The sequence below is a fragment of the Chiroxiphia lanceolata genome, chromosome 2 (genome assembly GCF_009829145.1).
Source record: "Chiroxiphia lanceolata isolate bChiLan1 chromosome 2, bChiLan1.pri, whole genome shotgun sequence".
NCBI lineage: Eukaryota > Metazoa > Chordata > Aves > Passeriformes > Pipridae > Chiroxiphia > Chiroxiphia lanceolata.
The window spans coordinates 41,543,662-41,559,434 of record NC_045638.1 but is presented as its reverse complement, the minus strand read 5'-3'; the positions used below and the strand labels follow the sequence as shown (position 1 = coordinate 41,559,434).

At 39.4% G+C, this 15,773-nt stretch overlaps 1 protein-coding gene and 1 long non-coding RNA gene across 12 annotated transcripts in view; one reads left to right on the top strand and one right to left on the bottom strand.

Moving 5' to 3' along the window:
• The window catches only part of MBNL2 (muscleblind like splicing regulator 2), a 108,762-nt gene that overhangs the window by 10,131 nt on the left and 82,858 nt on the right, over positions 1–15,773 (top strand). Inside the window, exon 1 of one of the 11 annotated variants that reach the window (XM_032680739.1) lies at positions 2,233–2,286. The exons of 9 other annotated variants lie outside the window; for them this stretch is intronic. The gene's annotated coding sequence lies outside the window, so the exon portion shown is untranslated. Of the gene's footprint in view, positions 1–2,232; positions 2,287–6,235; positions 6,635–15,773 lie in introns of those variants that run through there. One more of the 11 variants, XM_032680736.1, reaches the window with a different exon arrangement.
• LOC116783304 lies at positions 1,745–14,730 on the bottom strand. The gene is made up of 4 exons (XR_004355625.1): positions 12,552–14,730; positions 7,129–7,272; positions 2,860–4,548; positions 1,745–1,857 (listed from the first exon to the last, which is right to left on the bottom strand). It is a non-coding gene; the product is annotated as an uncharacterized LOC116783304 (long non-coding RNA).

Here is a 15,773-nt window from a genome sequence, read left to right as displayed (position 1 = left end):
AAGTATTAATTTTGGTCATTTAGGAACTTTTTGAAGGACAAATCTTGCTCCTGTGTCTTCCCAGTAGGTTGGAAACCCACAAGATAAGGGGCAGAAGTCTAATATATGTATCCTTCCACCTATGCTCCTTGAAACACAAGAGGGTTTTACTATGCTCACGTGACTTTGTGGCTGAGGTTAGTAGGTTTTATGAAAAGGTGATTTATCAAATGGTTTCCTCCTGTTGTGGGTTCGAATAGGAACTACTCCAAATTTGAGGCCAGAACAATGGCTATGGAGGAAATTAGTCATGGAAGGATCTGTGGAGGAAGGAGCATGTTTTTATCAGCAACAGAAGAACTTCTCAACACATGGGAGTCTTACTAAAGATGACTTATGCATCTGAGTAGTGACGATTTACACCTTCATATTGTTTCCAATTGAGTTTTTAAGACTTAAAGGTACAACATGTGTTTTCTTCTTAATTTGACACATTTGGAAAATATTCTTCATAACCACTTGGTTTCAAAATACATTTTTATGAAGGCTTAAGCATTTGGTGTTTATTTCAACCAAAGTCAAAGGCTTTGGAGGCTTCCTTCAGATAATTCCCTCGTTGCGGTAGATATTGTACAAACTAGGGGGCCATGAATTCAGTTAGCAAAGAGAAGGATTTATCTTGAATTTATGATACGTGTTGCTGGCTAAATTATGCTCATGCTTTCACCCTATGATTCCTTGTGATTTATAAAACATATTCTGAGTAGGGTTCAGCAGCTGAAGGTAAAGGATTTCTCTTTTTTATGTTTTACATTCTGCTAGATGATTTGGGAAGATCTATTCTGAAAAGAATATTTCTGAGGAAATAGTTACATTTTTGGATGGGTAAAAGTACCTAAATATATGGCATCTGAAATGGCACTAGACAATTTTATATCTGGGATGTCTGCGTAGGGCTGGCAGATCTAAGACGTACCAGTAAACCAGTCCTTCCAGCAGTGGCCACTGGAGGCCAACAGGAATTCTCTGGGGTATCTAGGAGGTACTAGATATCTGTGTTTGGATGACTGAAATTTAAATTTTAATGTTTTAACATTTTGGTATTTCAGATGAGCAAACTGCAAACACCTTTTTTACATCTGTCAGGAGAAATAATAGAATCACTTTCCTGAAAAAACTTGCACAGTTCTGTGTTCTAAGAGTAAGACAATTTAAATGCCAATTTATTTTACCTAGCTTGTTATTTTGCCAGTTTATAGTACCTAGCTTATGGGTTATTTTACCAACCTTCCCTCTCCCCGGAAAGGTCCACGTCCAAAATGAAAAAGAAAATCAGGAGGAGAATCCCAGTCCAACTCCTCTTATGTTAATTTGGTGTCAATGAGTTATTCAGAGGAGTAAGGTGTGACTGAGTGCAAGGACTGATGTTCAGTCAGGGGAAAAAAAAGCCCTGGAACATGTTCAGCATAGCTTAGAGAACAAGCTTATGTAGCTTATATAGCAACATAGCTGGAACATGCTTATGGCAAGCTGAGGATTTACACCAAAGCTGTAACTGTACATTGTCAAAATAGAGGTGTCCTTTAGCTATAGGATAATGTCTTCAGTTATTTGAAATTAATTTGAAAATCAAAAGGGCTATTGAGTGCATGTAACTAAAGTGTCTAAATATTTATATTCCTAATAAAGGTTCTTCTGTAGTAAGATTTTATCTCTTACATGTTTAATGAAGGACACGATAGAAGAAGCCTAAATGTGACCATCTCAGGTAACCAGTAGAAAAACACAGATGCTTTTAGGATATGATGGAATCTCTTAGAATAGCTGCTTTGGGATAGGATGAATCACAGCCCACAAATGCCTATTTCTCTTCAGTGACTATAAAGAGAGAGGGGGAGTAAAGTGACTCAGTAAAATGTAGTTGTGTATATTTGGTCAAATATATTTCAAGCTAAATGCATAAGGCTAAAATCCAGAGGCAGCTCAGCCTTCCATGGCACCCAGTATATGTGTCTCAAACACTCAGCAACAAAAGTTTGGTTGGAGTGTACTGCAGTTCTCCTCTGGCTGATGCCTTCATCACCCTTCCCAACTAGAACCACCCTGTGAAGGAATGGTGCACGTGTACTTAGTTTTCATCCTGATGGGGAATCGGTGTCCCACTATAATAAAGTCAGGATGCAGACTGGATGTGTGTCTGAACCCATGTACTTGGATCTCACAATTTAGACATGGCTTAAATTCCTTGTGCAAGCGGCGGAAGGAGAGAGACCATTTGGAAGTCCTTCAGGAGCCACCTTAATTTTGGTAAGATTGATTCCTGACATGTAACTTGAATATTTGCTTGCTTCTGTGGTGTGTTTTCATTTTATATTTCAGAATATATGATGAAAATAGAATAGTCTGGTTTCATTTCTGAGCACAATCTCCAGTTTTCCTAGATTAGGGAGATGTTGGGATGTCTGGGTTCTAGGAAGTTAAAACAGTTGAAAAGCTGGAGTTAAAGTTCTTCTGATAACCCTATTTTTAAAACCAAAATCAGACCAGCCCTTTCAGAACAACATACTTGTTTCCTGTTAGTAACTTGGAATTTTGACATTTGTCTTAATTTTTTTAATCTATAGTGATTTCTACCATCACTTCAGCTCTGATACAGAGATTGAGGTATTTTGCAAATGCTGGCATCAGTGGTATTATGCATGAGTGCCTAGTTTTAAAATCTTGGCAGCTGCTTTGACTTTTCTTTATGCTGTCATTCAGACCATAGCTACCAAGGCTGAATTTTGCTCATAGTAACAGTTGTGGGAAGTTACTAAAGGAAGTGTCTATTACTGACACAGGAAATAGTTTTGCAGTTCTTTTTATCATTGCTGAACTTACCAAAATGTCACTGTTGCCATAGGTCATCTGTGCAAGGCTCAAGATCATCTATCTGTTACACTGAATGTCACTTAAATTGCTTGGTGACTTCAGTGTTAGTGTTACATATGCTCCACACTTCTTGCAAAACTCTCTTTAAATTGACAAGTTTTGTTGTTTCTGGAATTAGACCTAATCACTATGATTCAAGAGTAAAGAAGGAAAAACAACTGTGTGGGTTCTGCATTTTTCAGTTCTCCTCCTCTTTATTACTTCCAAAATTGTCCTTTTCTCCAAAAGTTATATCAACATCATTCAGAAAATTGTGTGTAATAGTCACCTTTAGCAGCATTTTTCCCTTGATTCATTAATTACAGGAGCACGTGAAGCAGAGCAGATGGCATTTTCTGAGTTGGGAATTTACCTTTGTTTGTTATTCTTTGTTGAGTTTGACATCTGAATTTCTCAGCTTCTCTAAGATGATGTTGTTTTGCAATTAAATATATAAAATGGTTGTATAAATCGGCTTGAAAATTGAAATTCTGGCCTTTTTCTTTGTAACCGATGTGGAAAATGAATGGGCGCATGGGCATATCTCCATTTGGAATCAGTCACTTTAGAACAATTAACTCCTCAGTGTACAGAGCAACTATTTTTAAAAATACCTTTTTCTGTAGTGCATGAATTCATACCTTGTTATGACACTACTCAAGTGCCATTTTTGAGAAAGAGCATACATTTTCTCTTGAGCTTTTTGATAGGTCCTAGCTAAAAGGCCCACAAATGGGATGTGATATTTTTTCGGCATTCCCTATTGAGTTGAGGGGCTTCTGATCCTTTGGAGTAAGAGGATCTAAAACATAATAACCCATAATAACGAGGATCTGTGTGGCTGCTAGTTTTGTGGTTTTGGTTCAGGAGTCCTAGGGATGGTATCTGGGAGCACCTCAACCCTGTTTGACTGCAGTTAAAGCTCTACAGTGGTTGAAGACCAGTGTATGCGCTGTGAAGCAGTGGCATTTGAAATAGGATTGTGGAGGCGGTGCTGAACCCTCACCTTTTGAGGGGTTGTGTTAGTGACTTGTCTTGGGTTTGGGGGGTTAGGGGTTGAGGTAACTTGCAAGTTTCCTCCCTCTTTAGAGGCAAACTAACAGACCACGGAAGATCTTGCCACATGTTGGGGTATGTGCATGTGGTCTGTGGAGAGGGTGGATGGCTCCTGGTGGCTCGTGGTGCCTGTGCTGCTTACTCTCCCTTCTCTGGTTTGGGCACCATCTTCCTCTGTGTTGTAACCTTCTGCTTGACCAGATCCAGGATTTCCAGACTCTTGTCTCTTGCGTGTCCTCCTCTCTTTCCCTCTCATTGCTGTCTCTCCCTCTTCTGCTCAGCTTCATGCCATGCTTTGGCCCACTGGCCTTTTCTGACACCCTCTCTGCCGTGTGCTCTCAAGGGCTGGTCTCATGCATGTCCCTGGGGCACCAGCCGAAGGGTCATGAGAGCAACAGGCGAGATTGTCTTCCTGCTGTCAGCTCCAATGTCTGGTCTCTGGCAGATGGGAGCAGCAGTTACAGGGGAAATCCTGCTAATCTCCTGTAACTTGAGCCCATTACATGCTCAGTCGCACTGTGGGGCTGGTGCCTTTCCAGCCGCATGCGGACGGATGGCTGAAGGAGACGGGCACTCACTGCAGAACATTTTCTGAGATTTGCACTGTAGAGGTCAGAAACAAAAACCAAAAAGATGCTGTGAGTCAGCTGAATGCTTGCAGGTTTTAAAGCTTTGTCAAACAGGAAAATATTTTCATATGCATAGCAAAAAAGCAGCCTTGATTTTAACAAAAAAAAAAATCAAACCCCAAACCCAAAAAAAGCAAGGGATCAGCTCTTGCCAAATTTTGAGACTGCCCCAACATGGGCAGAGGAGCCAGTTCCCCCGTAAGTTACAAGGATAGCAGAGGAACATGGTTTTGTCTAGACTAACTCAGAAATGGGCAAACTGTGTCTTGGCAGAAAAGTAAAAAATCCTGCAGCAGATGTCCAGCATGGAAAATTTTAACAAGGGCAGCTCGAGTTTGGCAAAGTCGAAAGAATGTGGAAAATCCTGACAAGATGCACCAAGCCATCTTAATAATGGATGGAGTTACCACCCTTGTCCCCAGGGTCTCTTGAACCCACTAGAATCAACTATTTGTGTGTTTGGGGTTTTTTTTGGGGGGGGGGCAGAGGCAGGGGCGTTGTTTGGGATTTTTTATATAGGGCAGAATAGAGCAGAATGGAGGGGGTGATTGAATAGAAAACAAGGGCTGGCTGGCAGGAGTCTTCTCAGCAGGAGCATGTTTCATCCATGCCTGGAAGGGGAGGGTTTTCACAAATTGGGTGGGAGATGGTGGAGCCCAAAGGAGAGTTGTTGCTTACAGGATAGAGGAATAATGGATTTTTGGGAAGCTGTGTTTATAATATGCAAAATAGTCCATAGGAAACAATGGGGCCTTGGGACAGAGCTACCAGTGAATGAGAGCTTTGTTTTCCTCTTGTCTATTCATATTTCTAAACTTTTAGTGGCATTTTAGACACGTTTTGCACATTTTTTTTGTGTAATGGCTTGAATTGCCTAAACTGCTGTCTAAAGTAGTGTTGCACTGCAATCTTTATCCCCTTCTGGATAAAGACTGACTTTCAGCTTTAAGTTCCTTTCTGTATTTTTCTTAATTGCAGCTCTTATTCAAAAATCCTTGGCTGCTTTGTTCTCGTGTTTTAAAACTTTAGTAAAATTTGTGGGAGAACTGATTGACAGCAGACCTTGCGTAACAAGTGTGTCGAGTTGCCCACAGCTTGACTTGAAAATGGCAACTGGTATCATAGTCCTTATGCCAGAACCTTGATACAAATGAACATTAGTTGCAAGCTAATTGCACGAACTGCAGTTTAGATGCTGCTGACGTGAATTGTCTGCTGCTGATATGAATTAAAGCACCATCATTTGGATGATGTTTTCATTGAGAAGCATCCCATACCTGCAGTCCCCAACAACCAGTCTGAAATATTCAGAAAGATGTTACGCTTGTATTGCAGTTAATTGCAGGTGCTGCACATAAGATTATGCAGTATTAAAATGAGAATATTACTGCGTGAATTGGAGTGTGTTTTGGCTGCACATTATGGTTTGATATATTATGGTGCACAGCTCACCTTTACAGCCAAAACAGCATCACTGCAGTTTTGCAGTTTCAGAAACATTGTTTGTGCACGCATTTACAATTAGCAAAAGCCTTGAAAATCCTTGTGCAAGAAATGGTATAGCTGCTGTTGCAGTGGAGGGGAAGGGAGTTGTTTGTTTTTGCAGAGTATGTTATTTCGTGGAGGTATCGCTTTACCTCACCAGTAAAACTCCTTCCCTGCGCGAGGGAAATTCCTGGTTCATTGGTATGGATGCATTGTTTTTACACATTAGAAGTGCTGTGTTGCCGTGTCAATCATCCCTTTAGGATCAGTTTAAGAGCAGTAGGGCTGACGAAGCTGGGTGTGATTGGCTACCATATGCTGGGAGGGCTCTGTGAGAAGGAAGGGCTGCAGTCTTTCAGCAACAGAGTTTAGGCTGTGTCTTTGCTTCATCATCTGAGGAAAAATCCCCAGATAAGGCACAAGGCTTTCCGAGGAAAAAAAAAAAAAATTACAGGCTGCTCATCGTTCACGTGAGAATTAGTTACCATGATGCGATGGGAAAGATATGGCTGTTTGTTTATATCAGATGTTCCTGTTGACGTTGGGAATGTGTTGAATAGACAGGGCTAAACAAGGTAGGAGGATCCTTGTCTTTTATCGAATGTTTAAAGAGTTTGCTGCAGTATGCTGCATACTGTATGTGTTGCTTGGGGGAGTCGGGGAAACAGTGCTACTCTGGTGAATAGATTCTGTTTGGGTGCAATAGGTGGACTTTATGGTCACTTGTTTTCGAAGGGTATTAATTTCCAGTGTAAATAGCTCTCTTCAGAAATAGAACATGAGCATATGCATATTAACACAAGTAAAAAAAGAAATAGGTCAGTATGTTTCAGAAATGCTGCTACCCTAATTGGATTTTTAGCTGGGTTGTTGTCTGGAAGTGCTGCCTAGCTTTAAGAAGGAGAAGGAGTCAGCCTGGAAATCTGTGAAGTTTATAGCAGCTATGTTTGAAGATTTAGCTGAATTAGACTGGCTGATCTAAATAATTCCCTATTGGAGGCTTTAACTAAAGCCAAGACTGCCTGTTTTAGACTTTAAGGAGCCATACAACGATAGTACAGTATTTTACCCTGTTGTAAAAGTATGGGCATTTTTGACTGCACTGTGATTCCTTGTGGTCTTGAAGGAAAGCTGGAAGAGTTTTTCATATTGTAGTTTAGCTAAGTGTTTCCCCTGTCCTTTCCAGGTCTTTGTCTTAGCAGCAAAACAGAACCTGTACATGAAAGGAAGGAAAACAAGGTTAATAATATGTGCTGCAATTATCTGATCTTTATACATTTTTAATGAGAGAACACACAGCTAGCAGAATAATTTAATGAGCAGGCTGGCTTTTAGAGCAATGATTTCACTGTGCTAAGGCGTACCAACTTTCTTGCAGGGGAGGAGCCTCAAGGAGGAATGGTTAAGATTTATGTTAAATGCTCTGGAGAGAAGGAAGAGATGTTTAGGCAGAAGTCTGTGAAATTCTGGAAGAATAGTGTAGTTATTAGCTATTATTATTTGTTAGATGGAAAGCAAACTTTACCATCGTGTTGCAGGAGGGATCTGAGAACATTTCCTTATCCTGGGATGTGATGAAGCCTCTTCAACTTTCTCAGACTGCCATATGCATTGATAGTGCTCAATACCTTTCAGGATTTCACCCAGTTAGCGACCTGAATTAACATGCTGACTTCAGCTGAATTATAGAAGCATCGTTTATATGTACAGTATGTAGTAGAGTTTTTAGTTTTTTCTTTTTTCTAAGACTAACAGTTGGTGAGACAGCAAGAAAATGTTGTCATCTTATTTCTCCTGTAACAGCCATGAACCTTGCATGTAGGTGTATCTATTCAAATAGGACATTGGTAGGAAAAAGAAAAGTGTATGAACCGAGGAAGACTAAAGATCAATGTCTTAAAGAGAAATTAGGTAAAAGGATGTTTTACTGCCTAGAAAACCTTTCATTGATGTAATTTTGGGGAAAGCTTCAAGACTTCTTTTATCCTAGGAATGAGTTACACTAGTTTTAAAAGTATTGCATTAAGTAGGCCCTTCTAGACCAACTGTCCATCGCCTCTCTTGTTTTTCAAGGAGAAGTACAGGACAAGTGCTCAGAACGGCCGATGTCACCTCCTGACTCCTCACAACTGACTTTGCTCAGAGGAGGTTGATACAACTTCCCTGCTCCCTGGCCAGGTACTTGCTGAAGGCCTGCAGCAAGGTTGTTGACATGTATTCAGTTCATGAGCTGGTCATTTTTGAATGCTACATCTTCTAAATAAAATCAGCCTCATTTCTTCTGAGAATTTCAGGCTTTGCTAACGAGGAGAACACATGTCAGGATGCAGAGCGTTATTATTATAAATCCATAGGATATGGATAAGTATATTTAGCTGTCTATCACTATTGATGCTTAAATGTGTTGTTTGTGTGCACTCTGTTAAGCTTGTGAAGCAAAGACTAATAATTAGAAGCAAGTGATATAATCTTTTTCAAGCTATAAAATGTGAGGCAAACAAACAATTTTTGAAAATAAAACAATTTTCACACAAAGCTTTCAGAGAAAACTTTTCAGTCTCCTGTTTTGAGGCAGTCTCTTACTTTCAAATGGTTTAAGTGGCTGTTTTTCATACCTTGGAGATCAAAATATATAGAGTTATTCTTTTTATGCCTGAATACCAAAGTACAAATTTGCAGTCATCACTCAGACAAATAGTTTGAGTCAAACTACTGACAGACAATCAAGTGACAGAAGGATTTTAAAAAATACTTCCTGATTAAGGCGTATATACAGTAGTACTTTACATGGATAGGTAAGTGAACCTTCATCTTGGAGGGTAGAGGTAGTAGTAAACATTCTGTATTTACATCTATTATGTAAATAGTTGATGTCAAAAGTGTTTTGGACCACATTCTGATACCTCTTTTCATTTAGCTTAATTGCTCTGTGGATTTCGTCAGAGCTATTAGTGTGATAACGTCTTACTGTGTGCAGTCTGTCTGTTTTCAAGGAATAATTACTTTGTTTAGAATTAGTCTCTTCATTTTTCCAAGGTAGAATTTTCTAATGAAGGTCCTGAAGTATAGTGCTTGACTATAGAGTGTTTATAAAGTCAAATCAAGTTCTTAGTTTGTAAGTGTATATTTTACAGAAATGTAAGATAATTGTGTGCTACAATTTATTTTCTTTTTCTAAGCAAGAAAAATGGCTCAATGTTACGTGGGATTTCAGGCACTCAGGTCTCACCTCTACTGTGAATTTATCTTCTGTGTTGCTCACAAGTATGTTAGGAATAGTCTGTGCTGTGTTTATTTGTAAAAGCTCTGTAAAATATTCAGGTTTTACAGCATTGAGAGATGAGAAAAAGACTTAGTGTTCAATTAGAATTCCTTACTAATGATTTTGCATACAGTTTTAATTTTCTAAATCATTAGACACATTCCTAAGATTTAAATTTCATGTGATAGCTATTAGTGATACCTTGACTCCTAATGTTACTAGAAATTTCTGACTTGGAGGATTTTTTTTTTCCTCTTCCAGGCAAGAAACACCGTTTTTTAAGCCAAATTATTTTTTCACTTTTTTTATGCATATTACTGTTACAAAATTATAGCAAAAGAGAATGAAATCACTTGCTTTAAAACTTACTAGTATGTATTTTCTTTTTAAAAGCTTTGATTGGGAAGCTAATTTGATATGTTTAATACAATGTGTTATGGTTAACTAATGTGAACCAGTGCTATGTAACTGGTCTGTAAACAGGCTGAAACTATAGCCTGAGGAATATAAAACTAATTTCAAGAGAGTGTCAGTGCTGAAAACTAGTTCAAATAATAGCAGTATTAACTGCTTGACTAATTAAACTAATCTTCTTATACATTATTAGCAAATGCAGTGACAGTTGTTGGTTATTGATATACGGAGTCTTCTTTTTAAAAAGTCTTCTTTTAGAAGAAAACTTTTTGGCTCTATTTGGAATAGAGAGTACATGAGGGGAAAAAAGTTATGCAGCCCCTTTCTAGAATCTGCCAACTTTTTCATTTCCACATTTTTTTATTATTCTTTTGTAATAAGGCCGTTGAAACACCAAGCTCTCCCTCCAATAATGTCAAGTTCTTAGTTCAATATTTCAAGCATGCTAAAAAAGGAAAACTTCAGGGATGTGAAAATTGAAGAGCATACCTAACAGGGGATTCAATGCAACATCCTTATAACTGACACAAAGAAATACTAATTTATAGAGGACTCTGTGCTACTGATGATTACTAAAGCTGTTGAGAACTGCCAGTGTGCAACTTGCTGCTTCCTCAGAAGACTTGCAGGATTCCTGGAGTCTTAAGTCTGGGAAAAGACCTGGGGGGCTTGTGATACGTGAAACTTTGCCAGTTAGAAGCGCTCTGCTGTAAACAAATTGATAAACACAGAGGTTCACACTCTTCTTTTAAAATTATTATTTTTCTTTTTTTTAATTTCTCCCCCCCCCTTTTTCTACCTAGATATATGCTGACAGATGCATACGCACATACATAATACATATACACTCATAAAAATGGTTTTTTCATCTTCGTGATTTTTGTAAGACAGAAACAATAGCTAATAAAGACAGTGGGAGGGATTTAGTGGTACAGTCGCTGCATAAAGAAATGGATCCAGAAATAGGAACAGATGGTTCATATCAGAGTCTATTAATTTTTTCTATTTAGATCAATGATTTATTTTTATCAGTTTCTGGGTGGATGATAAACAGCATTTTGGGAAGATTTGGGTGTCGCATATTGCTGAACTCATAAATAGAGACCAGGTCAGTCTGGAAGTTCATGTGCTGTAAAATCTTCTCTCCTACGGGGAGTACAATTCTGCCTTTGACTATAGGCAGAATTAGAGAGTACGAGTAACGAAAAATGCAGAAGTGTTTTCCCTTGGTAGTTTTATGGAAGGAGGAAGCTAGGACTTGGTTAGAGATTTTTTTGTTGTTGTTTTGTTTTGGGTTTTTTGTGGGAATTCTGAAGGCAGCTTTTCAGTATGTTTTTTGTGTTTCATCACTTTTAAGACCTAGACCTCACAAATAATTTAATTTTTTTTTAACCTTCTAGCATTCTTTCCTATCCAGACTGAATACATTTTTCCTTGAGTTTCTGAGGAGTTTAATGTTGTTGGTGCTTTTTTACTAAAATACTCTGTTATATACTTTTCAGATATACCGAATGGTGCAGCCCCCCACCCTCTAATTTCCTGAATCTGTCATGATTTTTGCTCTTTATAGGTATTATGGACAGTGTTTTGAACCTAGCCTAAAACTAACCTAACATTGCCAAGTGGCAAGATTTCCATTACTTTCAAGCACTCAGAAGGATGATTTTTCAATGCAAGATTTCAGCATGTCGGGTCTGTGCCTTGACACTCTCTTTCGGCAGCTCTCTGTGGTACACTCCTCCTGAAATCGAGATGGGGAAAGTAGCTGCCTTGTTGGACAGCAAAGCCCAGTTTTAGTCCATTTTTATCTTTTTTTGGTATTTCCTTCCACTTTTCAGGCTGTCTGCAGTGCTGTTATCAGCAGTTATATGCATTTTTCAAGCTTAAAGCGGTACTGGTTTGTCAGCAGGCACCTCTGGCTGTGCCTCTGGTGGGGCAGGGGGGCTCAGCACTGGCAGGAGTGTACCTCTGCACCCAGTCAATGATTCAGGACTTCAGCACTGTCTCACTCTTATTTACTTGAAAGGCTGCGATAACATATATGAGACTTCCCTGATGGCTGTGTTCACCTGTGGTACAACATCCCCAGCTACAGCCTCTGTCTGCCATGAGGAGACTAATACCAGCTTTCCCACCTTCATCACCTCACCCTGATAGCCAAAACTCAGTGGGGCCTGGGGCAACTCCTCCCACCGGCAAGAGTCTTTTGCAGAGAAGGATGCCGGTGCGTGGGCTGGCGGTGCTGGGGATTGCAGTGCTGCAGTCCTTATTGGCATGCTGAACATGCTCTGACAGCACGGCACGCCGCTGTCCTGGAGTTCTAGTGCTTGTGTTTAAAAACTTTTTTGCTTCATGCGTATTTTTTTACAATTCCATTGTGTATTTTAGTTCCCCTCTGCTTGTCCCCAACTGGGACAAGGTTGTTTTATTGCCCTAATTTTACGGAGCTTCTTGGGGGAGGTCAGGGTGGAGCATGGCTAAAAACCCCAAGATTTTCATTGCCACATTAGAGAAGACATGAAAAGCTTTGAAAGTTGACCCACTGATGTGTTTATAAAGCCAGTGCACTTTCTCTTCTCCCTCCCCGCCCCCCCCTTTTTTTTTTAAAGACCTCATTTAATGCTCAGGACTTTGTGCAGTGAGGCCACTTTCAAAGGCTTTAGTATCCACAGTAGCAGCTCTTTGAAGTAGAGACGCCAGCGGGGAACAAACCATCAGCTTAATCTTTGCTGTAAAAGGTCCTAAGTGGTAAGAAGCCACAACATCCATCTCTAGGGGAGAAGCTGGAGAGCAATACTTGGAACTGAATCCATCACCTGGACCTTGCCCGTGGAGCTGGAAGTCTTTGGACACTTCCATGGGGCATTAGGGGTGCAGTCCCTTTCATCTCTCTGGTTTTCCACTCTTGTTCTGTCCCAACTTCTTTCCCTAGTCTCTTGGAGAGGAGGACACAACAAAAAGACGAAGGAATAAGGCCTGAGAATAAATGTGTTTCTGCAAGGGTTTGTTTGCCTTCCCAAGTTGGTAAATTATTCCTCTGGAATGCAGAGCAGGTGGCACAGTCGCTGGTGTTACCTGCCAGTCCTTGGGTGGCAGTGGGGCATATGTCCGTCCAGTTAGGTCAGACTAGATGGCTTCATGATGGCCCCAGGAGATAAAGCCAGTGCCTTCATGTTCTGAGTATCATCATCTGGAGGTGCCTGTCTCCCTAATGGCACGAGGACGGTGAAGGAGATCATGCTTTTTGGTCGCTAGTGATGCATTTAACTGTTCGAAGCTAGATAGGATGAGTCTGCCACCTGTGAAATCAGTTTGTTTGAAACAGGAGATGAAGGTGTTGAGTTTCTCACAGGAGGGCTTGACGATCAGTGTGCCCCTATGGACCTGTAGCCATCTTTGGTTGCAGAACTGCACTGCTTTTAAGGAGCTACCATCCTGAGGTGGAGAAGGCAGAAGGGTAAGCTGAGGACAGCAGTGTGTGTCTTGACTGGCACATGGCTCAAGTCACCAGGGGTGAGAGGCTTACTGAGGAGGGCTTTCCTTCTCGACCATAGTAGCCAGTGTTGATTCTGGTGACTATTTAAATAATCTGATTTTTAAGCCGAAAAGTTATTTTTTAACTTGTTCGCGTTTTTGACCTTCAGCACGTCACCTGCCATTTAACTTCACCCTTGTGCAGTTTGCTGTATGCAGAGGTAGCTGTCTTTTGTGTGGCTTTCCCACTGGTAAAACACTGAGTGGCCCCCACGTCCTAGTCAAAATTTAGTGGTCCTTGTAATCAGTCTGTATGAATTTCATATTCTTTCTGTTGTCAAAAGCCTCACTGTTGCCTCTTTGTATATGTAAGCCTTTCCGTAGTGCTGATGGTGCTATTGCTGTTCTCTTACTCTTTTATCATTCCAGAGTTACATGCTCCATGACTATACACAGTAGTGTAATTCTTTTCTGTTTTCCTTTGATAGTGCCAAATGTTTTGCTTGCTTTACATTCCATTAACTGCTGAGTATTTGGCAGAAGTCTTCATCGAATTGCCTGTAATGTCCATATGATCTTTCCTCTGTAGCAGTGTCTTGTTTGAACCTAGTGTTGTGTATATACTATTCGTTGCTTGTCTGTTTTTCCCCTCATCTGCATTATTTTTGCCTATCATTATGTTACACTGATGTCATTTTACCATCCAGTGTACTCATTATTATGAGATCCTTTTGTAACTCTTCCCAGTTGGCTTCTGGTATGACTTAGCAAAAATTTTATGTTAACTGCAAACTATCTTATTTTTTATGGTTATGTTGCAAAGCAGAGAAGGTAAGCTGTTGGCAAACTTAATTATGAAAATTACAGTAGATTATTAGAAGTAAAAACATATTTAATCTTGTGAGTTTGTTGGATTTGGGGGCTTTTGTAGAATTTGTTGACTCTGAACGTTTGCTCTGACTTCAGTCTTCATACTGTCTGCAAATGTTTAGCCCTTTTAGCTATCCTTTTAAAATAAATTTCTTTTAACATCCATAAGACCTATGTCATTACAGTAGCTGAGTTCCACAAAAATCATCAGGTTACAAAGATGAGATGATTCATTTGTTTTTATTTTGCTTAATTTTGAGCTTTTAGAATTTGTGTTTTCTAGCTTTTCCTTACCATTGTCAGAACTGTACTCCTTAATAAAAATTGACAGTTGCCTGTAAACACATTTGTAGGTGATAAGGTTTTACGAAATGCACTTGATGTTTTCAGGGTTCCAGTGAAATGGACAAGAGAGAGCTGTGCTGCAGTAGGGTTCTGTAGTGGGTCCTTAAACTTGAGGATTCTTGTCATATGTAAGGTGGTTAGTGGTTTGGGGGTTTTTTCTTGGTTTTTGTTTTGGTTTGGTTTGGTTTTGGGTTTTTTTGTTGTTGTTATTTTGCTTTGTTTGTTTCTTTTTTCTTAAATAGAAATGAAATTAAAACAGACTTAGTAGTAATATTCTGCTTTGATATCTCATCCCTTGTGTCTCCAATCGCCGAAACAATACTTTTCACTTTACAGAAAGATAAATGTGATGATTTTCATCTTTGAATTGCTTCACTTGAAGGTAGAATGATTGTCCTGTAATAGGACTGATGAGCAAGTTTCTACTTTTCTGGTTTAAAAATACTAAAATTTCTGATTTAAAAAGATTAAAATTTTTTGTCTGTGTGGCTGTATTGACTCCAGTGCTGCAGTTAAGAAATTTAGGTTACATTGTGCCTTGTGCATCAACAAGATTGTTCTTTGATTGTTTTCCTGATGGACCTTGTTTGTTTGGTGAAAAAACCTGGGACCTTAATTGTGGATTTCCATTCAGCTTTATAGAACCATAATAATTAAATTTTAAAAAAGCAAACCCACTCTTCATTATGTAAATTGAGTGAACTTTTTCTATAAGAAATCCTAAAAGCATAGAGCTAGAATACCACTGCATCTTTGTTGTCTCTCCCTTTTCTGTATTTTCAGGGTATAACAGTGCCTTTTTTTTTTTTTTTGGTAGCAGACGAGCAGTTCTGTTCAGTTGCTGTAAAGTGGTACCATGGTTACTACTGTTTCAGGTGATGGGCAGAGGGATAAATGTGGAGAAGGGCCTCTCAAGTAGGTTTTCAGGATTTCTAGACTCTACGCATTGTAATAAAGTGTGTATTTCTGTGAAAGGCAAATATTGGTAATATAAACTTTGCAGCCCGTAAAGTTGCAGAGGATTACTGGAGGGCATACTTTTGGGGGGGGGGGGCGGGTTAAAATTTATTTATTTATTTTGGTTTGGTCTGTTGATTTTATGTCTCACCTGCTTTGTCCTGGAAATATTGTATGAAATGGAAAAAAGTCCTATCAAGTGTCAGGGGCCTCAGTGTGTACATAGGCTGAAGGTTAGAAGATGCTAAATCTCTTATTTACAAGCTAAACAAATATTGCATTAAAATGAGGCACATTCAACCCACACATTTAAGTCATTTTTGAAAAGTTGTTTTTGGAATAAAAATATGTGTAAGCATAACAGCAGCAGTCCACTTCTTACGTTTATACAT